Here is a 12,828-nt window from a genome sequence, read left to right on the forward strand (position 1 = left end):
TTTATTAGGTCCTTGTCATAATACCAGTTATAAATTAGATCATTTTATAGGCTCAAGAATGGAAAAGTAATTAAATTGGTGGTTTTATTAGTTGATGGACAGTTTCAAAGAGTTTATTTCTCTTTGAGAATCAAGGTATATTGTTCTTTTATCTTCCAAAGAAGTGGTTAATGGAAAAGTGGGGCTGGACAGAATTCTAAATGTAACAGAATACAGTAATTTTAACATGAATATCAACTTGATTTTATTAATAAGTATTAAAATATGTATTTAGATATGTGAAGTTTTTTGATTTAGAATTTAAATATTAGGATTTTTTCTTCATTAGTATGTGAATTAAGTTTCAAAACAGGTATTTAATTTGGTGAATTAAAGGTAGTCATGTTAATATTATAGTCTATTCTTTGAGAATATGCTAATTGAAGGCTTTATAAAATGACATGGAGATTAAATCTTTGTAAATTCTTAAGTGTTATAATTAGTCTTTATGGTTTTTTTCTCTCTCCAGACTCAAAAGAATACAAATGATTAAAGTCAGCTAAATTGAAAAGGAATTCTTGAGTATCTTTATTCATTTTGCTAATTCTAAACTTGTCTTCTTGCCTCTCGTGTTATTTATTATTTTCATTTTATTCTGGAAATGCTAATGCCTCTACAGAAAATTAAATGAGCAGTATATTGCATCATGACAATCATGTGCCAAAGTGTGTTAGTCTGTCTGCAGTAGCTCTGTTAAAACATAGGTGTTTTCTAATGTGAAAATCATGAAGATATACAATTTGTTGCCTTATAAACTGAGTCCCATCTAATTTTTTATTGTCCGAACCTCTTTAAGATAGGGTACTCTTGATTCTTGGCTTCCCAGGCCAGTATGGTAATAATGAGTACTGTGTATGTATATATTTCTGCAAAATGTGTTTTGTTAGTGTTTAGTAGGTCATAGACTAATTTAAATAAGTGACGTTATGTAAAGAACTTCATTGTGCTTTCTTAGCATGTCCCAACTACCCTTGTGCATCTCATGATGTTTATCTATGTTCCGTGTTTGTCTTATAATATAAATGTGCTGAGTATGCCTTTTTACCTTTTGGTTATCCAAACAATTTCACTTCTCATAACCTATAGGAAATGTGGACACACTCCTTCACCACTTTAGTAGAAGCAATGGGAAGATGAGTTATCCTACTGTAACTATGTAACAATGGGTAGAAGCCTGAGGAAGATGAGTTATCCTACTGTAACTATGTAACAATGGGTAGAAGCCTGAGGAAGATGAGTTATCCTACTGTAACTATGTAACAATGGGTAGAAGCCTGAGGAAGATGAGTTATCCTACTGTAACTATGTAACAATAGGTAGAAGCCTGAGGAAGATGAGTTATCCTACTGTAACTATGTAACAATGGGTAGAAGCCTGAGGAAGATGAGTTATCCTACTGTAACTATGTAACAATGGGTAGAAGCCTGAGGAAGATGAGTTATCCTACTGTAACTATGTAACAATAGGTAGAAGCCTGAGGAAGATGAGTTATCCTACTGTAACTATGTAACAATGGGTAGAAGCCTGAGAGTCTGCTGAGAGATTCCATCCCTCTTTCGGCTTCCATAATGTATAGTTCTGACTTAGTAGCCATGGACACAGTAATGTCTCTTATCATATGTCCATGTAAATATATGATATATACATATATAATATTGCATTACATGTTTGATCATATAGGATATATAATATAAAATAATGCATATATTATATAAATTTAATATATATGTATACATGGTATGATTCAAATGATGTGATCTGAAACAACTGTACTAGCTTCAATTTGGACTGTTGTCTACAGCTTAAGAAGGATAATTTAGTGAATGAAACCTAAATTCCACTAGTCTTAGAATAATCCACAGAATATGGAGTAAAAAGATAAAATTTCTGATCAAAACTGAAGTAGAAGAGAACAGCAGTTAGCAGATAGCAACCCCTATGATGCGGTGTAGCAGAATGGTGTTTGATTTTTACCCAGCTGAGTGCCCTGGGACATCTTTCTAACAAATCACAAAAAGATGTGACTAGTGGTTAAGTGATGATTGTCACAGAATCAGATTAAGTATTTACTTAAACATGGTTGCCTCCAATTTTTTTCTGTTACTAAATCACAGTGTTTCATTTTCATGAACAGATAAACTTAAAAACAAGCAAGAACGGCCCATTGCACAGGTGTTTCTCTAACTCTAACTTGTATACATAGCCTTAGGGAGAATTCCGTGGGGAGTCCAGCTTTAATAGTAATTTTGTTTGTTTATTTTCTTATTTTTAATAATTAATTGAGAAAAGTGGAAATACATATTTTCTCTTTTACTTTGTGCATGAGTTGATTTTCCTTGGAAAATATTTTGAAACTGCATGAATAAAGTTGAAATGAGTTGTCATAATTTATTTTAAGTTTATTTTTCTCCAGAAGTTATTTAACTCTCTCTCTCTTTCTTTGTTAATTGGATACAGATAGATACCCAAAATTTACTTCTGCCCTCAGGTTAATGTTAAGTGTAATGGTCAGCAGATGATGATGATGATGATGATGATGATGATGATGATGATGATGATAATGATGATATAATTATTGGAAACCTGTAAGAGCTCTTGAATAAAATACTCTTTCAAAATAATGTTTAATTTTTAAAAAGTCTTACTTTTTAAATAGGCAGTCTTTTCCATGAGTGTGAACAGTGATGAATCCATTTCTGAAAGCACTGGAATGACCTTTGAAAGAAATAACCTAGATCAAAGTAGCTTAATTACGAACTAAATTATACCTGACTTGGGAGTGTTTCTCTAAGTCACATCTTTGTCCCTTTGTTTCGCATAGAAGAAAAGTCTTAGGAGAGAACAGTGTCATGGCACAGCCCAAACAAAGAGCAGAGCTCCACATAAAAGTTTTGACAGATTCCTATGCTCTGAGAGACCCATGGCCCAACTTCAGGAGACAGGAAGTTATAAGTGAGCTGATGGGGTGAGAGCTTCTGATGTCCCTCAGCAAACCAAAGCTTAAGTTTTACTCCTTTCCCAATTCCTCAGAAGCAATTAACAGACGTAATTAATACTGTTACCTTGTGAATACTTTGGCTGCTTGATTTTATTTTCAAATCATATGGACAATGTTAGCATCTCCTCGGCATATCTGAAGTCATAATTGATATTTCTAATTATTGAATGTATTTCTTTTTCAGATAATATAGTACTTTAGTATTTTCTATTGATATCTTAAAAACAGACCGTAATTGGTAGAGCTATTAATATTTATTATCTTAGAATACAACAAATATTAGTAAAAGATTCAATGAGCTGTCAGAAATTTGGCACATGATACAAACTTCTAACATGTAATTGTATGCACATAAATACTAATGTGATTCATGGAGGAAGAGAGACAAAGATACAGAAACCATTTCATCTTTTGCCAGGAATGCTTTTATTGACTATCGGAATCTTAATAAGCTGAGAATTCAACATATATTGACTCATTTAGAAAAACCTAGACTCTGTTGGGTTTTTAATTTTAGTTTGTGTGAAATAAAGATAAAACTGAAAAAATGGTGAAAAGAATATATATATGTTAATACATATATATATATATATATATATATATATATATATATATATATATATATTACAAGGACTATGGTTGCCATCTTAAGCTTTGCCTAAATCAACTAAATTACAAAAATCAATAAATATATAACATTTAATACTAAGTATATACTATATCCTATTTGTAACCCCATCTTCACATTGAAAAATACATTATTTTGGGGTTCGGTAATTATTTTCCTATGTACTTGATGAAGGTTTTATTACTCATCCTAGTCTTTGCAAAACAGAGAGAGAAGAAGATATTTTCTTTTCATCCTTGCTCTATAATTCTCTGGACTTGACGATTCTGTATCTTGCCTCTTCTTTCCTCCTATGAAGTCTGATATATTTTCTGTTCAATTTTCCTTTTCAAATTCGAATCAAACTATTTGGCAGATTGTCAGTGCTCTGACAGTCTGTGACAATATATTATTTTGTGTGAATGTTAGCAAATGATTAGCTAGTAAGAGTCTTTCATTTTATGATTCTCAGCTTGCTACGTTTGAAGAATATGATGTAATATCTGGAAGTTTTATCTTTAAATGTTATCAGTTTCCTCTTTGTAGTAGGTTCATTTTTTTAATAACAAAGTTTAAATGACTTTATACTCACAGAGATGTGCTGCAGGGGAAGTCACTTCTTGTTCCCTTGATGTGGTCCTTGATCTGAGGGCTGATGCAAAGATCCTGTTTCTTTAATGGGTTTCTCTTCCAACAAGTAACTTTTCTATAACATGCTCCCTACCATGTATATTTATTTTCTAAACACTCTTCAATCACATTATTCTTTAGCTTAGTTTCTGAATACCACTGAATCCATTTCATACTCAAGATATTTAAATTATAGTTTGAAGGATTTTGTTGCTTCTATTAAGTCGTAATAAATCAAATCCACTCATTACCCCCAACTGCTCTGGTCTCTGTTTAATGACCTATCTCTTCAATGTATATCCTGGAATTTTCACACTGTGAAACCACTTACCCTGTGGTATGTAAATTATCTTTTCAGTCAAAAAAATGTAAATCTTTATTTTGCAATTGTACTCTGACGACAGAGATCAATTTGAAAAAAAAAATAATGACCAAACTTTTTCCTTCTCAAGGTTGTATTTGCATGGCTTCGTATGGTCTAATGTTTGCATGGGAAATTCGTCTTTTATTTTACATCTGCGTACCTTATTCTTTAGTTTCAGTCAATCAAAGTGCATCTGGACGACACTTAAAATACTGAAAAGGCTTTCAGTATATAAACTAAATCTTTATTAAGAGAAGACATTGGAGAAAATTGTCAAACTAATAAGTTTTAGCATAATAGGAAATGATGAAATACAAAATAGAAGTATACTATCACACAAAGTACTAAGGCCATTTGAAGGATACACACACACACACACACACACACACACACACACACACACACGCACACACACGTTAACAGTATACCAGTTACTATAGTGATATCATCTTTAATGACTGTCTTATGTATGAACTGAAGACAAATCAAACTAAGTCAAAATGGGTTCACTATGGCATGAGTTACTACTATATAACAAACCAGCTGATGAGATGGTGAGATGGCTCAGTGGGTAAAGACACCTACTCCTAAGCCTGATAACCTCAATTTTAATCCCTGGGTACAAGAGATCTGACTCTAGCAAGTTGATTTTTTTTATCCACACAAATAAACAAGTAAATAAATATAATACTGTTTGATTATCAAACAAACCTAGAATATTTTTTTAATTTTCAACAGGTTGTATTGTTAGTAAAAGTATGAAATCAAGAATTAATAAAATGTGTTAAACAGTAAATCATTTGATATAGATATATGAGGACCTGAGTTTGGATCCCTACCAACCACACAAATAGTCTAGAGGCCTCTGAGGTAGAACTGTATACTCCATTCCTGAATGTGTAGAGACAGAAAGGTCCCTAGGTTTTCTGGCCAGCCAGTGTAGACAAATTGGTAAGTTTTAGGTTCAGTGAGAGATATGATCTCAAAATCTATGGTGGAGAGAGGCGAGGAGGTCAACCCATGTTGACCTCTAACCTATACAGGCCTGTACTCCTGTGTTCTCTTCCTCTCTACGTGAAATGAAGAGGTGTACACATATATGAAATGAACATGATCACATACACAAACGTAGAAACGCATATTGGTGAGTAGTTAATATTCAGGAATTGATGCTGCTTGAATTTGAGGAAAGTTTTAATTATTAAAAGTGATTTTAAAGAACATGACTTATTTTTCAGTCTCAATGAGTCATCACATTTGAATACTGATGCTCTATTCTAAGAAGTCAGATTTTAGACTAAATTTCCAAACCACTTTCAACCTGGAATTTAGTCCTCAGATATAGTACAACAATTTCATAGAGGATTGATGAATTCTGTTAAAAACAAAACCTTTTTTTTCTTTTTTTTTTTGGAGTTGGAGACCAAACCCAGGGCCTTGCACTTGCTAGGCAAGCGCTCTACCACTGAGCTAAATCCCCAACCCAAAACAAAACCTTCTATATTGTTTTCTTAAAGCTTTTAATACATTAGAGAAAACAGTGTCAAATATGGGCCTACTTCAACGCAAATCTCCCTTCAACAGCTCAGCATGTTTGTCGTAGGCCTACTTATTTTACCATTGGAGACTTTTCTGTTTCATCTTTGATATGCAGGCTGGAGGCTGGAGTTCCTGCACCTAGTGAGGAGTAAATTAAGAAGACCATGCATGCATTTACCACACAGATTGCCACAAAATAAATACAAGCATATGCTAGCCATCCCTCCTGGAAAAAATGTTTTAAAATAAAAAATCAACATGAGTATGAGTCAAACAAAATTTAGGATACATCTTCACTTAAACTAAATTAATAAACTAAAGGGAGATATAAATGTAATTTAAAACAAACAGAGTTGTTCTGTGACAAAGTTGAAAAAAGAGACAGTTGCAGTATGTTATAAAGTCAGATTGTTTCACTACATTAAGGAAAAGACACAGAAAGGTGGCAAAATCTTAGTAACCTCATGCTTGCCACGTGAACAGGCAAAGCCTTGAAAGAGAGGCGGTGAATTCTCAGCACAGGGTTAGAAAGAAAGGTCACCCGAGTGATAGAATTATGCATATTTTCTCCACACACTGGGTTTTGAAACTGATTTACAGAGTTTATAGAAAAGGCAGCCAAGGAAAGAAGAAGTAAAGATATGGCCGGAGGTTTCGATGGAGGCATACTTTAGTCAGGGCTATGGGTGTTGTGAGAGAAATTTTAAGGATGAATGTGGTAATATATATGAAACACTCTCTGTTCCCTGGAAGAGAGGTTCTATAAAAACATAACGTATTGCTGATTCTTAGAATGGATGGTGAAGGTTGAAAGATTTTTAGACATAGGGAAAGGGCACATTCACAATCCAGTGAGGAGCGAAGGATATTGAAAATGGAAGTCAGAAACAAGAAAGTGAAAGTAAAGCAATTTTAAAGCTCCTCGGGAGCTCAGGAGCTTGCATACTCCCTCATACACACATACCCACACACCTACACACACACACAGACACACAGCACACAGACAGACACACACACACCCACTCACACACCCCCACACACAGACACACACCCCCACAGACACACATACACACAGACACACACACAGACACAGACACACACAGAGACACACACATAGACATACACACAGACACACACATAGACACACACATATACACATACACACAGACACACACGCACACAGTCACACACAGACACACACACATACACAGACACACACACACACACAGAAACACACACATACACAGACACACACACAGACATACACACAGACACACACACAGACAGACACACACACAGACAAACACACACAGACACCCACACACATACACACACACACCCACAGACACACACACACAGACACACACATATACACATACACACAGACACGCACAGACACACACACAGACACACACAGACACACACAGACACACACAGGCATACACACAGAACACACACACACACACAGAGGGGGACTAAGGGAGGGAGGGAGAGTTAAAAACAGACTTATCAATATTAAGATATTCTTGGTACTTTGTAAAATTAGTTTTTAAAGGAGTTTTATTGTTGCCACATAACTAATTTAGGCTTATAAAATTTGAATATTGTGAAGGTCAAGAAGGCCAAACAGTGCGATGTCTGAGAAGGATATGAAAGGAAGAACACAGCAGGGACAGTAAATAAGAATGCATTTTAAAAGACTGGGGGTTGAGTTAGTGATAAGGTGCTTCTTTGCCAGACAAATTGTGGTTTTAAGCCTTGAGCTTTATTCCCAGCACCACAACAATAAATGATAAAATAGAAGTAATGTCTGGAGAAAAATTATTTTTCCTAACAGTTCAGGACAGTGTTTCCAGGGATGGACTTGGTGAAGCAGGGCTCCACAAAGTTCTGCACGTAATGGATAACTGTCTCTCAAAAAGTGCTTATGACCCATTTTCAGTGAATCAACTGCGTTGGAGGGAAGGCACGGAAATGAGAGTGTGCCACCCACAGCGTCTCACGTCGAGCTGCTGATTATAAATCTGGAGCTCATAATTGACACAGAGGTAGCTCCTAGGTAACATGGCCAGCAGAATGCGTTTGAAACAAACCAAATATCTGCAAACCCCAATGAAAAGCGCTTCCATGGCAGGTCGGTACTCCTCTATTCAGGCTCCAGATCTGACTGTGGTATTGATGTGCTAATTAACCTACACTATTATGTTGTTACTAAGTAATTTTATGAACTAGAATTTTATAGTTAAACTGAACACTAATCTAATAAGTGATGTCCTCTGACCTAAGAGAGAAACTTTAGGGAACGGATTTATTAGCTGACCACAGAGAATGATTCAATTTTAAGGTGTTATGATAAATCGAACCTGAGTTTTGTTATGCGTCTGAAACACACTTGAAAAGTTAACAGTATTTTTCATTTGTGGCAACTCTGGTCATATAAATTTAGTCATAGAATCTTGTTGGAAGCGTTCATCAAACTATGCTAAAGTGCAAATAAATGATAATATCTACCTAATATCTAAATATCCTACTAGAGTTTTCTTATGATGGTGGTTTTCATTTGTGTTGCCTAATTTATTTTTCCCCCAGATATGGAAGAGGAAGACAAAGAGGGAGAGAGGGAGGGGGGAGGGAGAGTGAAAATTAATTTTTAGCTTTATTTATAAAGTTTTCCTCTAGCCTCTAGCTCTTTCTTGCATTTTTTCATGCTTCTTTCTTTCAGTTACCCAATTATTTATAAATTGACTTTGAAACAATGGCCATCACCTTTTCTCTTCTCTGTCATCTGAATCCCTACCATAGTAATTCAAACTCAATCACGCCTTCACTGGGCTACACAGGTGTCTCTGAGCCATATTTGTACATGTTCCCCTTACATACACTGAGATCCCACACTGGAACTTTGGGTAACATGACTTTCTACTTCACTTAAAATCAAATCACCCTCCGGAGGACACAGCACCCTGTAGAATTTGTCCTGTGCTAATTCTTTTGTACTGTCTCCAGTCAACACAATGCCCATTCTGTCCCCATCACACTGGTCTGTTGCTTGTTTTACCTGTCTAAATACCTTCATCCCCTGCCTCTCCCTCCTTCTGAGTCCCCTTTCCATGGCCATTCATTCCCATAGCTCTCTCCTTCTTCCCATTCATAGCAGTGTCAAAGAAGGATTAACATGACGGGGACATTTGTATCTGCTGACATAATTCAGGCCTAAGCCTAACTACCTTCATTCTCTTTACAGCTCCATTTTATCCATCATCATACAATAACACAGCTCTTTCTTTGCTGACAAATGATGTCATTCATTTCACGTATTCTACTATTTTCTCGTAAGTTACAGGGAAGCTGGAATTTCTGCGTTGCTTACATTTACTTCAAAATAATGCGTCACACTCTTTACAGTATCTAATATTTAAAATCACAATAAGATTTTAGTCACATTACACAAGCTTGCTAGAAGCAAAAGGGCATTATATGGTGCACTGGTGTCTTGAGGCGACAGATTCCTGGATCTGTCAGGATGAAAGTCAAAGGAGTCATACTTGGTAGGAGAGAGAAAAAAAATGGAGTCGTTGTTTGATGTATGAATAAGGGCTCACAGCTGTGCACCAAATGAAAACCTTGGTGATTTGTTTAAAAAGGTATCATGCCTTTTCCTGTCTCTTAAGAACTGACAGCATTATGCATTTGTGGGGCTTTGCGCCCCCCCCTTTCTTAAATTTCTAAACTTTAAAGCCAAATCTTCTTCTAATTGACAAATGTGTTTTCATTTCTAACTTATGCTCTTGATCCGAAGACAAATAAACGTCTGTGCAACTGCAAGCGCGTCATGTCCATATCTGGGATTCTGTGTTTTAAGACAGTCAGGGTCTTATCTTACTTCACCTAAATACATTTTAAGTCAATATGATATTTAAACTATAATCCCATTTCTTTTCACATTAGCCAACCCTGCATGACTTATTTTTGCCAATAGATGTCAGTGGCTGACTACATTACTGAAATCAGTGCAGGCGTACTCCTTTATCCCGCTTTAAAGAGGAGTCTCACCCTCAAGTTATCTTTTATTATTTCAAGCTCAGAAGTGATATGTATTACAGCGTGGTAGATTTGACTACAGGATGCCTTAAAAATTCTATATGTCTCTGACATTATTAAAATCTTGAATTATGCAGGAACTATTAAAAATTAAAATGATTCTAAGTGGCTGCTTTTTTTTTTTTACACAGGTTTATGTATATTTCTTTAGTCTTACAGTTCTCAGACTATGAGAGGACTTTGTGTTTTGTTGTGTTTTTGTGACATGACCTCATACCGACTGCCATCGAGCTCGGTGTAGAGAGGAAGATGACCTTGAACTTCTAAACTTTCTGAGTGCTAGGTTACAAGCATAAGCAGATAATTTAATAAAGATCACATATCATCATTTATTCATTGATTCTGCACATTTTACTAGACGCGAGTTTATGTTAAATACATGATTTCTTTCATGAGCAAAAGATAATACAAGCCTCAGAGTAGAAGAAAATATTTCCAAACTTAATGTAACAGAATCTGTGCAAACCGAAAATACAAGGAACTATTATAAGACAAAAAGTTAGTCACAAAACAACTGGCACATGAAAAGAACTAAGCATGCCAGGGTAAAAGAAAACATTTGGCCAATAAAGGAAAAATGGCCAATAAATATATTTAATAATTTTTTCCATAATTATAGAAATAATGTGGCAGCCATTATACTCATGACAGTCTAAAAAGCACAGTCCTTGCTAGGTACGATTGGAATATAGGATCTTACACACCTACCACTTTTTGACTGCTGAGGGTCAAACAGAGGGTCCCATCCCATATGCTCTGCCACTAATCTACTTTCTCAGCCCTGGGCCTTTCAAGGCCAGGTCTCTTTGCGTACCTTGGATTAGCTTTGTATTCACTGTGTAACTCATGCTAGCTTCACGCATGTGTGTCATCATGCCCTGTAGCAATCTTCAACTTTATGAGAATGAAGAATGTCACATTTTGGAAAATTAGTTGAAATAAAAAAGCTCTGCAAACCGTTATTTGCTAACAGATGATTTCTAGATTTACATCTGTAACAACATCAAACACACATGTACAAATACGTACAATTGAATGCTATAACATGCATTGTTACTAAAAAGTACACAGTAGAGATAAACTGCACGTTCATTGACTATGGAAAGGAAATTCTGAAGATTGTAGTCTACAGCAATAGAAAAGAATGAACTATTAGAAACTTACAATAGTTTAAATGCATCTGACAAACATCTATTGAGAGACCTGATCCACAGATAGAGATGAATAGTTTAAATAGTTTTTCTTAATGACAGTTAAAACTAGTCCCTAAGTGTGGAAATGACAAAGATTTTAGGAGGATAACAATTTAATGTGTTTTAAGGGAGGCATCTAGAAAAGCAATAACTTTTTTGACTTGTACAGTTTTACATAGTACTGTACTGTGTTGTTTATAGTAAACATGTTAAGTCTCTCATGTTGTTTTCACATTTAATTCAAAAACACAGGGGGCTGAGGTGGGAGAGTTTGGAGTCTAATGCTAGTTTGGGGTGTCAAGAGTATCTGAGAAATGGCTTGGTGTACATAATGAAATCTGTCTCAGAGGGAAAAAAATCTGACTTTCTGGTGTTCTATAAAATGCCCTTTCCAATAAAAAACGTATATGATAATCAAATTAGTAGCTTTCCCACAACAGTCACCAAAGAGATATTGAGACAGTTCCATCATGTCAAAAATGTAATCACTATTCCAGATCCTAGATTTTTGGAGATTTTCACAAGATAAAACATTTTTTTGGCCTAACAATTGACATTTCCTGTGTTTATAGCATGATATCAGACAATAAACAAGATCACAGGGAGGGAGGAATAAGTGAAATATAGAATCTGAGATCAAGATGCATTAAAATAGCAAAGCTTCATATCTCAGTGCCTTTAAACTTCTTTCATAACCAAGTGTGCCAGCATAGAAGCAATTGCTTTGTTTTTACGCATTACAGCAAAGCATATAGAAGAATTGAATCTTGTTACCCATTTGTTCTGAATCTGCACTATTACACATCTTCCTTATATTTAGCATAATACTCACTTAACTCTGTTGAGTGTGATTTATAGGATTTAAACATGCAGCTTCCCAAGTTCCCAGTCTGCTTCTCAGTGGATGTTTATCTCATTCTAGTTTGCTATGTATGCATTTCCTCGCCCCTAATAAAAGCCTTTCTTCTGGGTGTAATTCTGTCAGTGTCTGAGATTTCTCCCATGGATACATGTTATAGTCAAGACTTTTCCTGCCTTTTAATTCTAACTAGAAGAGGAGATGAACTAACTCATGACTGTGAGGTAGTAATATTTCGGGGGATACTATCTTTCTTCTTAATACCCCACAATCATCAAGCTGAGTATAAACCATGGCAAACGTGAAAGGATAGGAAGGTGTGACTCTCAGTTGACAGCACCCTTTCGTCATCCCCAACAGTGATGATAACTTTAGTTTTCTTATTCTTCCTAACAAAGAAAGTCCCCTCAGGTGGTTTTTGTTTGTTTTTCTAATTCCGGTGTCTGTGTATCTTAGGAAGCAAGCTAATGTATTTGATGAATAAAAACTCATGAACAA

The 12,828-nt window shown here is 35.3% G+C and overlaps 1 protein-coding gene across 1 annotated transcript in view; it reads right to left on the minus strand.

The window, feature by feature from the left end:
- Rgs21 (regulator of G-protein signaling 21) overlaps positions 1-4,322 on the minus strand; it is a 49,944-nt gene extending 45,622 nt beyond the window's left edge. Inside the window, 1 exon segment of the mRNA NM_001287022.2 lies at positions 4,237-4,322. The gene's annotated coding sequence lies outside the window, so the exon portion shown is untranslated.
- Between the last annotated feature and the right edge of the window lie 8,506 nt (positions 4,323-12,828).

The sequence above is a fragment of the Rattus norvegicus genome, chromosome 13, assembly GCF_021556685.1.
Source record: "Rattus norvegicus strain SHRSP/BbbUtx chromosome 13, alternate assembly SHRSP_T2T, whole genome shotgun sequence".
Taxonomy (NCBI): Eukaryota; Metazoa; Chordata; class Mammalia; order Rodentia; family Muridae; genus Rattus; species Rattus norvegicus.